Source organism: Hakea prostrata, chromosome 7, assembly GCF_041222555.1.
Source record: "Hakea prostrata isolate BN-2017 chromosome 7, UWA_Hpros_2, whole genome shotgun sequence".
Classification (NCBI taxonomy): Eukaryota; Viridiplantae; Streptophyta; class Magnoliopsida; order Proteales; family Proteaceae; genus Hakea; species Hakea prostrata.
Window position 1 is genome coordinate 53,531,049 of NC_142606.1, and position 14,761 is coordinate 53,545,809.

The 14,761-nt window shown below is 36.5% G+C and overlaps 6 non-coding genes across 6 annotated transcripts; 1 reads left to right on the top strand and 5 right to left on the bottom strand.

Annotated features, from left to right (window-relative positions):
* Nucleotides 1-5,126: 5,126 nt before the first annotated feature.
* Nucleotides 5,127-5,243, bottom strand: LOC149011374 (small nucleolar RNA Z278). Its single transcript, XR_016174898.1, has one exon. It is a non-coding gene; the product is annotated as a small nucleolar RNA Z278 (small nucleolar RNA).
* Nucleotides 5,244-5,983: 740 nt separating this feature from the next.
* Nucleotides 5,984-6,072, bottom strand: LOC149011375 (small nucleolar RNA SNORD24). Its single transcript, XR_016174832.1, has one exon. It is a non-coding gene; the product is annotated as a small nucleolar RNA SNORD24 (small nucleolar RNA).
* A 120-nt stretch (nt 6,073-6,192) lies between these two features.
* On the bottom strand, nt 6,193-6,266 carry LOC149011376 (small nucleolar RNA R12). Its single transcript, XR_016174827.1, has one exon. It is a non-coding gene; the product is annotated as a small nucleolar RNA R12 (small nucleolar RNA).
* Nucleotides 6,267-6,368: 102 nt separating this feature from the next.
* On the bottom strand, nt 6,369-6,442 carry LOC149011377 (small nucleolar RNA R12). The gene has a single exon (XR_016174897.1). It is a non-coding gene; the product is annotated as a small nucleolar RNA R12 (small nucleolar RNA).
* Nucleotides 6,443-6,784: 342 nt separating this feature from the next.
* Nucleotides 6,785-6,931, bottom strand: LOC149011378 (small nucleolar RNA snoR135). The gene has a single exon (XR_016174913.1). It is a non-coding gene; the product is annotated as a small nucleolar RNA snoR135 (small nucleolar RNA).
* Nucleotides 6,932-9,708: 2,777 nt separating this feature from the next.
* Nucleotides 9,709-9,792, top strand: TRNAL-CAA (transfer RNA leucine (anticodon CAA)). The gene has a single exon. It is a non-coding gene; the product is annotated as a tRNA-Leu (tRNA).
* Nucleotides 9,793-14,761: the final 4,969 nt, after the last annotated feature.

The window sequence follows — 14,761 nt, forward strand, 5'->3', positions numbered from 1 at the left end:
TGGACCAAAAACTTACCAAATACTCAAGCTTAAGTCAAGTCAAGCAATCTTAGACAAAGAACTAAAGTCAAGATGAGTATCAATTCAATGCACAAGAAGAAGCGAAGATCAAGTCAAAAATCAAGACTTAGTTGAATTTTGGACTTAGGACACTCTCGCATACACGCATATGTAACTACATTGATAATATGTAATTCATGTCACTAGATTGACCTAGGACACATTAGGAAAGTGTATGTAGCTTAGGTTTGACCAAAAACCCAAGCCAAGTCCAAGTCCCAAACTAAATCAGCAGTCTGTGCACTAGACGGTCGTCCGTCTAGTTGTTGACAGACTTGTTTGGTCACAGAAGGCAGACGGATTTTCCTTAGAAAAATAAAAGGCCCTTAACTTAAGGCATTGGACAATCTATGGGTTTTGTGTAGGGATTTAAATGGATCGGATTCGGATCGGATTGTGGTAATACCATATCCACATCCTATTATATTCTATCGGTTTTCAGATGGATTCAGTCAGATTTGGATGATAATCAAATAGTTTTTTTTTTTTTTTTTTGGTCGGCGCTTTATATGGGGATAGGGTATACGGAGGAGTTGACCCACCTGACCTCTCCTAAGCGGTTCTACCATCCCACTCTCCTCCTTGGCATCAAATAGTTATTTTCTTAAGTAGATTCTTCTAAATGGGCATGAATACAGATTGAATACAAGTTTTTGACTACCTATTTACATTTTTACCCTTTTATTTGTGAAGGCTATGTTTGAAATTTAAGAATTTAACAATTTTGGTAGCTATTTTGGTAGAAAATCTAGAAAAAATTTAAGAATGGCTTCTTTGTAGATTTTAACTTTGGCTTTTGGTTAATGTACATGCATTTTCAATTGCTATGATATGTGAAATGAAGAATGATTTTGGTACCCATCGTGAACACATAAAAACCCTGTTGAGAGGAAGGTAATTTGTATAGATGTTGAGATGAGATTTTCCTTAAAAAAATAAAAGGCCCTTAACTTAAGGCATTGGCCCATCTATGGGTTTTGTGTAAGGGTGTAAACGGATCGGATTCGGATCGGATAGTAGTAATACCATATCCGCATCCTATTATATTCGGACAGATTCGGATAATAGCCTATCGGTTTTAGGATGGATACAGTCGGATTCGGATGATAATCGGATAGTTATTTTCTTAAGTAGATTCTTTTAAATGGACATGAATACAGATTGAATACAAGTTTAACTACCTATTTACATCTTTACCCTTTTATTTGTGAGGGCTAGGTTTGAAATTTAACAATTTTGGTAACTATTTTAGTAGAAAATCTAGAAAAATAATCACATATCACGGTTAAAAAATTTATAAAAATAAGAATAATAAATCTAAATAAGTAACTTAATCGGATAATTTTATCGGATGGATAAGAATCGGTAAGAAAGGGGTTCGATAAGATACCATACCCGCATCCTATTAGTAATCGGATGAATTCAGATACCCCTAAACAGATGCGGATGCGGATTCGAAAGCGGATTTTGGTTATCCATTTACACCCCTAGTTTTGTGGGTCCTTGTTTCTTTGGCTAGGAGTTGAGATCAATTTTTTGTATGGCATGACAAAAATTCAAAAAGAAATAGAAAAAAAAAAAAAAAAAAACAAAATAGATTATAAAAGTTGAATTCCTTGAAACTGGACAAAGCACTCTAACCCAGGAATTGAGGTGACTTGATCGAAACTCTTAGAGATGAGATTATTGAAAAGAACTCTCGCATCACTATTTATGTGGGCATATGAAAAGCACAACTACAAAGAAACTTGGGTTTCTGGTGTTTGCTCCACCATATCATTCAAACCAACCATATTGGAGTAAAGTAGAGTTCGCTACTTAAAAAAAAGGGGGAAAAAGAGAGAGAGAGAAATAAATGCAAATGTCATCAATGCCTTCGTATAATTATTTGGTAAAAAATACTTAAAAACTTTAGTCATTGGTCCTCTTACTCTATAAGTGGTTTTGCTTAAAGGATAGATGTACTTGAAAGATATAAAGTAAATCTTAGATTGAGATATATACTTAGTCTCAAAAATCAATATAGGATAATAAAGTTTAAATGTGAGGGATCTTTAATTAATGGTGAGAAAAATTGTCATAGCTATATATGAGTACCACCAATTGTTTGAGTTAGAATGTGCTATGTTTTATTTTAAACTAAATTGGAATTTTGGATTTATATTATCTGCAAACATCCATAAGACAAAACTCCTCTATGGGTAACCTGGTAGTTCGAAAGCTTGTTACATGCTAAATGTAACTGTAATTCCTAAAAAAATGAGTTAAGATTTTATTTTGTTGCATTAGTTTTTTACCTGCATTTGTATTTTCTTTTATTCTTGCTCAAGGACAAGCTTAGTTTAAGTGTGGGGGAATATAATGAGCACATTTATGTGTAAAATCTTAGGGCATAAAACATGCATTTTACACACTTAAAATTGAGCTATCTTGGGTTATATGTTGCTTTTGTAGATTTTAGGACTTTTTAAGATTTAAGCAAACATTTGGAGTTTTAGATATGAAATATTAAAATTTATACGTCAAAAAATCCATTCAAATTCTCAAGTACAAAAATGGGCTTTATCTGGAGCATGATGGACTAGAGATGTGATTATGAACTAACTCCAAAATATTATAAAAATAAAAAAGAACATGAAGAGAAAGAGTATTTGCATGCTTCAATATTTTATTTCCTATTTAAAACTTAATTAAAGAAGGAAAAAGAATCATATTCAAAAAAAAGGGAAAAATCCCGTTCTTGAGTATCTCTGTCCAGTTTCAATCAAGCCCTTCATTGAATGGTCATCCAATGTCCGACCGAACTGATTTTTGGAGTTGAGCTTCACGACTTTTGATCCTCAAATCCAACAGTGGAATTATGCATTTGATCTCTCTAAGTTAGTCCGATTAGTACGTCAAAACCCTCATTGGTTGAGTCAAGTTTGATTCAAACTCTATCAAGAATCATATCCCATGTAATCTATAAAATTACTATATAAAAAAAAAATACTCCAGCAAAGGAGAACGTTTTTGGAGCTTGGGATAAGCATATTTTCTATTCTCTTTAGTTTATTTTGGCTTTCTCTAGTTTTTTTTATTGCTTTGTAGGTTTCTAGTTTGAAACTATATTAAGCAGGGGATGAAGATATTAATATGCCTCAACAAGAGTCGAACCCACAACCTCTTCACCAAGAGGCATTGGTTTCACCACTAAAACAGACTCTCACCACTAAAACAACTCTCGTTGGCTTACGTTAAATTTTTTAATGGGATACAACTTCAATTTCAACTTCAAGGATTATTTTTTTTTATCAAATCTTGATCTCTAGTTGTTATGTTTGGTTGAGAATTCGAGTCATTCGTTCAAAGTTTTTTATTATTCGAGATTCAAAAATGCAAGTAAAACCTTCGCCAATAATCTTTTTTTCCCCCTTTTTGAATCTCGATTAATATAAAAAAAAATGAACGAACGATTCGAATATCAACAAACCCTAACAACCAAATATAGAATGATCTAGATATGCAATTAATAAAATAGAAAAAAACAAATCTTCAAACTTGAGCTTGAAGTTGCATTACAAAGAAAATTTTAACCTAAACATTCAATCAAAAAACTAAAATCCCACAAAACAATCAAAGAAAATTAAAAGAAAGTTTAAATAAATTAAAGAGAAAAGTAAGTATGTTATTCTCAAGCTCCAAAAATATTTTCCTTCATTAGAGTACGTTCTCTATTTATAGATTAATTTACTAGATCATAAGACGTATGATTGGTGATTGAGTTTGAATCAAACTCGGAATTCCTACCTGACTCAACCAAAAAAAATTTTGACATACTAATCGAACTAATTTAAAGAGATCAAATGCACAATTCCACTATTAAATTTGATGATCAAAAAATCGTGAAACTCTCCTCCAAAATTCAGCCCCAACAAACACCAGATGACCATTCGATTAAAAAACTTAATCAAAACTAAACATAGACGCTCAAAATAGGATTTTTTTCTTCTTTTTTTTTCTCTTAATATGATTATTATATTATTTTTCCTCTTTTCAAAAAGTCTCAAATAAATAATAAAATATTAAAACATGCAAAGACTTTTTTTCTCTCCATATTCTTCTTTATTTCTAAAATAATTTAAAATTAACCCATAATTATATTTATAGCCCTTGAGCGTCCTCTTAAATCTTAAAAAATCCTAAAATTTACAATAACTTATAACCCAAATTTCACACATAAATATGTTCATTACGTATGGTAAAAAATAATTAAATTACGAATGGAAACAACATGTACATCCGACAAAAAAAATGTACGGTGTCATAATTTATCTTCATCCTCGTAAAGGAAAATATGAAATGCCCAAAAAAAAAAAAGGCAGACTGTTCCCAATGAAAATCTCAAGTTTAATTGATTAAATGTGGTGAAAAAATGAACGTACAAAACTCTTTAATTAATGAAACTTTGATTGTTTACGCAAAATAAAACTTTTTTCTAGCTGTCGACAGTATTTATCACATTGTCTCGTCTCATACAGTCAAGATGAATGTGGATCCCACCATCTCATGTGCATGAGAGGAGATGGTGTAAGATGTTGGTAAACCGACTCCTCTCCCATTTCATTTGAAAAAAAAAAAAAAAACTTTTAATGTGGCTTTGTGAGAATGAGAAAGAAATGTGGCTTTGTGAGAATGAGAAAGAAATAATAAAAATTCACATATCCAACTTTTATACAAAATGGAATGAAGAGGTTTTATAGAAGAATTGAAAATATAAAATCCATTATAACCTCCACCACAATTAAAAGTTAAGACCCTTATAAGAGATGGGATAATAAAAATCTTATATTATGAAACTACCCATTATCCCAATCAAATAAACAAAAAAAACCCAAATTTGGAAATTTTATGGAAATTTATACCCCTTTTTAAACCGACTTAAACTCTTCAACCAACCGAACAGTCACGATGTAGCTAATTAAGAAAAATATAGAATAACCAATAGGCTTAAAAAATGTGGGAACAAATTGATTATACGACCCTCCTCAAAAGGAATTATTTCAACATTAAATATGCCCTTTTTGACCTCAGTTAGATCCGCTAATATCATGTGAAGTACAGCTTCCCCAAGGAGGTTCTCCCTGGCAAACAGGGTCTCAGTTCCACTGCACCTCAATAAGATAGATCGTATCATCATTGGCAACATATAGAGAAAAAAAAGCACATAATAATAAGCAAAACACCAATATAAAAGATCCAGAATTACATTTGTATTAACAAAAATAACAACTCATTTGGGGGTCTGAATTATTATTACTTAGAAGAGGGAAAAAAACAATAAACGAAAAACCCAATCAATATATATTAACAAGAAAACCCAGCAACATGCTACAATTACATTTGTATAAACAAAAATAACAACTCATTTTCTCAATCAACGAAAACAAAACATTATGGGTTTTGCTCTTCTTTCTGCTCTCACAGGTTTCCTCTTTCCAAAATTGGAACTGCGACTCCCAACCCTCATCACCTTCTGTACTCGTTTTTGCCAGTGTTTCACCGTAAAGGGCCTGAAGAGGGTTAGGGGTAACAGCCCTGTTTTCGTGGGAAGAAGAAGAAGAGCAAAACCCATCACAAGAAAGGAAAATGGGCAAAACTGTCAAAAAAGAATAATAACAACTGTCTTGGCTAATATCGTAGACCCAAACCAAAAACATGTTATTTCTCTGAAATAATGAATGGCTATTTTTGTTAACCTAAGCATAATTGAAGCTAATCAAGAATCTGGGGCAAATTTGTTAAAAACGAAAAAAAAAAAAAAAAGAAAAATTCACAAAATATGCATCAATGTTGCTGACCATCGACAATAAAAAATTAAAAAATAAAAAAAATAAAATCCATTATATGTTAAACAGGAAAAAGAAATTAAGGGATGCAAAAGAGCCTCAGAGATCTTGGTGGATAAAAATCATCAGCGAGGTTTGCAAACCCCATCAAGAGTAGCAAATATTTATCCTTTCATCACCAGCTCTCTGGAGCATCCCCGTCTCAATTAGCAAATTTCACTCAGTCAAGAAGAAAACTAAACCAGATTTTCTATAAAATAAAATTTTGTTCTTGGCAAGGTAACGGAAGGGAAAAGATTGGATGATGAGTCAGAAGTAGCTGGTTGTGTAATCACTGAATAATCAGTGGGAATCCGTCTGATTTATTTCATCACTCAACATCATATACCAATCACTCGGTTAAGAAAGAAAACTAAACCAGATTTTCTACAAGATAAAATTTTGTTCTTGGTCAGGTAACGGAAAGGAAAAGATTGGATGATGAGTCAGAAGTAGCTGGTTGTGTAATCACTGAATAATCAGTGGGAATCCGTCTGATTTATTTCATCACTCAACATCATATACCAATCGGTCCGTTCCATTCCCAGAAAATTTAAAATTAAACAATTAAACGAAGAAGAAAAGATAACACATCTAAAGAGAAAACTGAGAAGAGAATAGAAAAATGTCTCTACCTTGTCACCGAAAAATCCTATTTTTACCTTCAATTAGAAAGAAAAAGGATCATCAGAGCTAAAGGAAGATATCAATATTGCCTAATGATAGATTCCTAGCTGCCTCTTGTAATTGCAACAAAGAATTGCAATATTAGGCTTCTGCAATATTAGAATCACAGATTCATAATAACAATGGAAAAACCCTAGACTTAAAGAGGAAAGATTAACCAATATAGCAGAAAATGTGGAGATGATGATTGTTGAAATATCAACAGAAAATAATGATATACAACTGCCCACCCTCGCCGAAATTTGATTTTGCAGGGAACTCTTCCGGCTAAGAAGTGCATGGTTTTGCACATCGCCGATACACACAATCCCTGCTTCTCATTACCAGAGAAAAGAAAACACAACATGAAAAGAACATACCATGGCTTTCGCAGAATAACCAACCTGCTTCCACCACTTCCGCCATTGGAAGGGAAGAAGAAGGAGAAGAGGAAGAAAGAGGCGTTCCAAGGAAGAATCTTCACCGGCTACGAAAACTAACTCTGCAAATAGGTTAATCGAATTGAGTATTTATAAACATCACAACGTAGGGTTAGGGTTTAACTTCGCTCTTCCGGATTCAGTGCATTTACCAAAATACCCTTTTCTTTTCAACTCATCGCAAACGGCCGCATAGCCAAGAATTGGGTTCCACGGCTATTCACTATTCAGCAGGGAAGTCAACACGGTTTGGTTTGGACCGATTTGAGTTTCGGTTAGGTTTATTTTCTTACCATTTTAATACAATTCGGAATTTCATTCATCTATAAAAGTTGGGTAAATATCACTTACGTCCCCTCTTAGTTGGATAAATGGCACTTACACCCCCTTTTAGTCAAATAATATCACTTACCTACCAAATATATCAAACACCTCTTTTCTGTTAACTTTTTCGGTTAAATTTAACTTCTTGTACTTTGGTTTTATTATTAATCAAACCTCTTTTTTTATGAAGTTACTGTTGCCCCCCTCACTTCTAACGGTGTTAAGTGGTTTTTAACATCAAATATGTAATGTCTATTTTGCCCTTCATTAAAATTAAGAAGTTAAAAAATATAACATTACCCTCATTTTTAGAAACTATATTGAATGTCAATTATATCCTTAAAATCTTATATTTTACAATAAATTTTGGCTTTGGTGGGACCACACACTTTGTACAATGGTTAGCATATATTAGGAGATTTTCAATTTTCAACTTTGAATTACATTTGATATTTCCTAATATTTTATTTTCTATTTTAAGTTTTATTTAATTACATATTTCCTTTATTCGGTGAATTCTTTTTAGAGAAGAAAAATCAAGTCTTTCTTTATTCGGTAGTTTTTTTTTAGAAAAGAAAAATTAGTTAAGGATAATATTATAACTTGCAAAAGAGTAACTAAGTAAAGAGATAATTGTAAGGTTATTTTTGGGTTTTTGAAAAAATATATAGATGCCACATCATCATTAAACTAACTAAGCTTAATGGAAGGGGGCATTAGTAATTTTAGACAAAGTTAAAGGTTGGATTAGCAATTTTAAAAAGTAGAGGGGATAAAGTAGTAATAAAATCAGAGTACAAGGGGGCAACAGTAATTATCCCTTTTCTAAAACCCCAAACTACCTGATACGAGGAAAATTTCACCGAACCCATTGAACTGGGTTCACAGCCTTCGCCCTTGTTAGACCACGATCGAGACCCACCTTAACCTAATCTAAGCAATCGAGAGGGCGCCGCACTTTAGCTGCTAGTCACGAATGACCACCCGAATCTTGCGGTTGACGAAGCTAACTTGTAGGAAGCAACTATTGTCAAGACAGAGAGGGAATCGTACTAAGATTGGTAACTACATGCACCCCGAATATCTAGGGCAAAACCCCATGATCGGACGATCCTCTAAAGAGATCGAGAATCCACTCAACGGTTGAGAATTGGAGGTAAAATCTATATAAACAAGTGATCTACTCACCCCAGAGGTATCTGAATCGTTTCCCAACTATTCGTATTCATTTTTAGACTCTGCATTAAGCCAAAGCATTGTGATTAGTTCAGCGACTAACTTAAGCTTCGAAGGTGGCCTCCCCCAGCGGTCGGGCCACGTCTAACCCTGTTTTGCAGATTATCTTCACAGATCCGAAGCCTTAACAATTTTTGGATGCATCATTTGGCGCCGTCTATGGGAAATGTTTCAAGAAGTCATGGTCACTAGATCAGCAGTAGCAGCCACGGCGGCTCAACGAGAATTGAATCTCCGCCCTCCTGATAGGAATAATCCATTGGATATTCCTAAACGAAGTCGAGCCCAAGAAGTTCAACAAGATGGAGTGGATGGCAACAAACACGAAAACCATCCGAATCCTCTTCAACAACAACTAGATCAAATGCAGGTTCAGTTCTTAGAGATGCAGCAGATGCTCCGTACATTGATTAAGCAAGTAGTCGCTCCTCAGGCTCCTGATCAGTTGGAGGCCAGAAGACGTGCGGGAGAAGCAAATGGGCATATACCTCTCGCACTAGCTCCCTCCAACAAAGGAGACAGGACAACCGGCCGAAGGCCGAATTTTGGCCCAAACGTTTAGAAGGATCCCCGAAGGTGAGCTCGAGATTTGAGAACTAGGGAACTACCCAGGAGAGACGATCGGCACGACAGGCCGCAAGCTAACCGAACGAAATCCATAACGAGATTGGCGAAAGGAGTTCGCACTCACTCCCCAACATCCAGACGTTCGGGTCGAGATACCATTCGGGCTAACAATAGACGATCCTTCCATATCAGTCGTGAGCTAGCCGATATAAATCAAAGATTGGGACAGCTCTCCCTCGGGAGAAGGACCGATGACATCTATTTATAAGAAAAACTCCGTTCATGGAGGCCATTGCTGGGTATGAGTTTCCACACAATTTTCAACTCCCCACATTCACTTCGTTGGACGGTTCGGGAGATCACATTGCCGGGTTGGGCTCATGGATGTCCAAGGAAACGGACCGGGTGTCATGAGGAGTTATGAAAGCTTTCTGCCCCAACAATATGTGGATGGTGAAATTTGTGTGATGTTGTCGAGTGCCATTACATCATTGTAAAACGTGCAACTTAAAAACCTCTTCAAAAATTTATTATAAACGAATCAATTAGTCAGGATGGCCGAGTGGTCTAAGGCGCCAGACTCAAGTTCTGGTCTTCGTGAGAAGGCGTGGGTTCAAATCCCACTTCTGACATTTTTTACCCTAATTTTTATCAAATATACATGATTTATTAAGAATAACTTTTTTTTAATTCTTCTTTCATATTTTCCATATTTACTTCTAGTAATTCTAGTAAAGAACAACATACTCAATTACACCATATACTTTCATCAAAGAAATCCCCTCCACTTGTTTTGAGAATAATGAGAGAATGTTCTATGTAAATAAGAATTATACCATTTCTATCCTGTGAAACCCAGCCCTAACCTTGACCCGGAAACCCTATTTTTTATAAGTCCGACAACTCGAAGTAAGGCAAGAAGTCAACTATGGGCCATCTCAGTGGAAGATTTGGTGTTTGGCTTAGAATCCATGAGTGTTGATGATAGTGTTCCATTTATGGAAACTGCACCCTGATGAAGAAAGAATTAGTTGATGGACTTGGAGTACTCTCTGACTTGGTTCGAAAGCATTTCTATCTACTAGGTAAGCCACTTGGTGTGTGTGCAAAAACCCTTCATGTTTGGATTTGATCTGAACCTTCATTTCCCTGTTTCGGATTTGTTGTTCTGCTTGGTCGATTGCTTCGTTGACTGGGCCAGTCGACCAATCAATCAACCAATGGGTCCTGTTTTGTTGAATTAGGTCTTGGCTTCTCTATTTAAGTCCAACCTCAAATCTAATTCGTCTTTTGTGCCTCCAAACTCTTTGGAACGAACCAGAGCCCTTCTCAAGTCATCTCCTTTGCATCCTTGGTGATTTTCTTGACGGATCTTCGTCAAATCTCTTGCATTTACACAAAAAGGTATGTGATCATCCTCTTCTATGCTTCATCTTTGGTTCTCCATTGTTTTTCTTTCCTTTTCTGTTTGAGGACAGTAGAGATGATGTTGCATCTCTGTTGCAACCATCACTCTACTCATTCCCTCTCTTTTCCTAAGGATCTAAAGCTTGATGGATGATCTTCATCAAGATCATCACTCGTTTTTTAAGGAAACCATGTATTCATCCTTTTTCATTTTTTAGATTGATGTTCTTCGTTCTTAGATCTATTTTTCTAGAAGATCTATGCATGCTTTTCATGAATTCTTTATCAGATTAGTAATCCATCACCCCATAGTTTCTCGTCCATGATTTTGCTATGATTTCTTCAAGAACCTTGATTGATCTAAATGGTAAGTTTTTGTTTCCTAATTTGTAACTTGAAGACTTGATATTATTAGAGTTTTGAAGTCCTCTATATACCAACATACTATCCTTGCATATTCCCTCTTGTTTGGTGCCCTTTTGAATCATCAAATTCGGATTTGTAATCAGAAATCTCTGATTTTGTAAGTCACTATGTCTCTGTTGGTCGACTGTTTGGTCGACTGAGGTAGTAGACCAATCAATCAACCAATGAGGACAACAACCTCATATTTGGTCTGCTTTGGATGATTTGATCTCTTTCCTTCTAGGTATCTTTCCTAATATGTTATATATATACTTGTTTAGGACTTTCTTTGCAAGTTTAGACAAGATCTTACTTGATTTCCAAGATCCTTCGCAAAGTAATTAAGGTAAGGATAGTTATTTCCTTAATTACATAGATTGCATGATTTAGTTTCCATATTTGAATTTCTTTGATTTACTTCTATAAATAGATTCTTATATTGGTTGAATACTGATGCAACTACTTTGATTACAGTAGCATTACTTGTTTATGCTAATTAGCTCATGTATGATTTACTTACCATTTATATACAAGTTGGATGTTGTTATTGATTTCTTTCCATAAAAGAAGTTACTATATTTGTGATATGAATGATTTATGGTTGTGAATGATTAGGTATGGTTTGGAAAGGGGAGGTGTCCTTTTGACACTTTTGTCCTTGGACTCCTACGGAAATATTATGGGATGTTTCTAGAGATGCCCTTTGGACACCTTCCTAAACTGTTGGTTGACATATCTAGGGCTGTCTAGTAGTGTTTGGCTAGGATGTCCCGTTATGTCAGACCCTAATCAGAGGGGTATTGAGACAGAACGACCCGTGGTAGCAATGGGGATTCATGGGCGCTCAAGACCGGTAACCAACCCGTGAGAGGACATGAATCACATTGTGAGGGCCATTTATTGTTAGAGTTGCATATGGATAGACTTGGGCTCACGGGCGCTCAAGACCGGTAACCAACCCGTGAGAGGACGTGAGAGCTTCCTGTTTACCATATGTGGATAACCGAAAGGGTTGATGAGTCCGTAGTCAAGGACTATGAGGACTCTAGTGTGAAGGATACCGGAAAGGATCGCTAGGGGCAAGGAATGGACGTATCTGGAGCTGAGTTGATGTGACTAAGTAGGAGACTTGCATTTGGCTAGGCTTTGACCTTGACATGCGCCAGTACTTAGACCAATGGTGATGTGAGAGAGCGGTAAACTAAACCCCAGCCATGGAATGTCCCGAGGGATGCCTGTAGCAACCCCCATATTTCTAACACGAGATCCGTATTTCAGGTCCGAGAACCCGAAGGTCTAGTATGGGTGAACTTGTGGAGTGTCCAGATTGAAGCCCATGATCCATACCCTGGACCCATGGATTTGGATCCTTTATCTGAAGAGCCTGCCTTGGTTGGATTTTGGAATTCTGGAAGTCAGGTGTTGTTCAGAGATGTCCGGAATGTAGGCAAGATCTCCCCCCATCTCTTCTTTAGGGCTAGGTTGGCCTTGGGTATCAACCCCCTAGCAAAAGCACCCTTGTATGGCAAATTACATGGGGGCGATTACTAGTGGCGGTCGATCAAACCAAGCGACCGCCCGGTCTGTTTTCGGGGATTTTGCCCTATTTTGCCCCCTGACTTCTATAAAAGGCAACCTTCGTCTAATTAACGAATACTTTATTCGTGGTTGCTTATTTGGGAGGTTAGACGGCTGCGGGGAAGATCCGAAAGAGTCTCTAGAGTGCTGGCAGTGACTTGGAAGATCAGTTCTTTCCTTCTCTAACTCTCTGGCGTGAGGTATTGAATTAATCCTTTATTCTTTACTCTCTTTGTCCGTTAAATTAGTATTTAACCCTTTTTCCCTCGTCTTTGTGATTACCCCCTTGGATATTTTAACTCTCTTTTTAATCTACTTGAGATGGAATAACCGTAAACGAAACCCTGTTTCCGTGAGAAGGTTAATCCAGCTAAAGGGGAGGGTTATGGGTAATCTATTGATGGTAATGGTTAGTTTTCCCTCACCCTTTTGGCTTAGGGAGTGTTTGATTCGAGACTTAGGTCAAGATTACTCAAAATCCGGATTGAAATTGAGTAAATCGAAGCCTGAGTTTCGGATTGAAACTCACTGTTTTTGGGGCGGTCACTAGTGGCGGTCGCTCAACCTAAGCGACCGGCCCAAGCGACCGGCTGGTAAACAGAGACCAAATGGTTTTTGGTTCTGATTAAAATTGATTCATTTAACTTATATGTTACTACCCTGTATATAGGTAACCACTATTTGAAAGAAAAGTCATATAATTGTTATCGGATTTCATTTTACGGACAATCTTATTATATGCAGGTAAGGACAATTCATCCTATCTCTTGAATAGACTTATAATATGTTAATCTAGTGTATATTTGAAATCATATTTCTTTATATATGCTGTTGTTTATATGTTTTGTATAGAAATCATATTACTTTACTATTGTTTGTCTTACTTATATACATATTGTATTGATTATGGATGTTATGGATTGATGGTAGTTGGTATATGGTTCTGATAGATGAGGTATCTATTTTGGGATATCTTGGCTAGGGATATCAGGAGGCTGTGGAATGGGACACATGCCTGCTGATGTCTCCAACACTGTCTTTACTATTTGATGGCATTATTTAGGTAGAGTCTAGATTGCATGGTTAGGTACCCCACATGCTACTACCCTTTCGGTAGGGGGATTGAAACCGAGTGACCCGTGATGACAGTGATGTGACTTGGTGGTCCACTATTAGTCATATAAATGGTAGGGTTGCATATGTTAGGGTTGGGCTCATGGATGTCCAAGGATCGGACCGGGTGTCGTGAGGAATCATGAGAGCATCCGCCCCAATAATATGTGGATGACCATAGGGTTAAGGAGTGGAGTCCAACAGAGGTATCCAGTCCGTGAGGATTCTCTCTCCTAGGTTGCAAAGGATACTAAACCGAGTTGGTTGGTGCCATAGGGGATGTATCTGGACTTCATGTAGACATGTAACCAATATGACCTTGCATTGGATTAGAAACCCCGACATGCGCCAATACTCATTACCAACGGTCGTGGTAAGAGAGTGTTGACTTAACCCCCAGCCATGGAATTGAGAGCTAGGTGTGGACTTCCCCTTTTTCCCAGGATCCCTACAGAGGTAGCCAGTCCTTGCCGGATCAGAGTGATGAGACTTACCCAGAGGAGGGCTGGTGTCTAACTTAAAGCATGTCAACTATTAGAGACCTGCATAGTTAGAAATCATAGTATCATTCATGTTTTGCATTCACTTATATTATTCATGTATCTTGGCATTATTGGATATATTGATGGGATGTTGATTGTTTCTTACTGAGTTCTTTAGAACTCACGCCTTTATTTTGTATTGTTTATTAGCCTGCATAGAAGAAGGAACTTTACGGAGAAGATGGACTGGTTTCCTATGAAGGAACCATCCCGTATGAAGAAGATGTGGCACCGTCAGTGGGAGATGGAAATAGCATGTGCAGGAGCTCCTGTAGCCGCATGGAGTGCGCTTATCGCACCTATTGATGATCAAAGGCGGAGGGTGGTCAGAAAGTTCACTCAGCGAATAGAGTTGAATTGTAGAACACCTTACCTTGAGATCCATGAAAAACATTTTTTAGATTTAGAAAAGGAAACTGGGAAGAAATTGATATAACCTTTTTGTTTACTTCCGCTGATACCTTTATCCATTTTATTCATTATTTCTTTCCTTTATTTATTGACATTGGAGTATTTTGGACTCCTGTAATTCATTTAATTCAGTTATTGAATATTC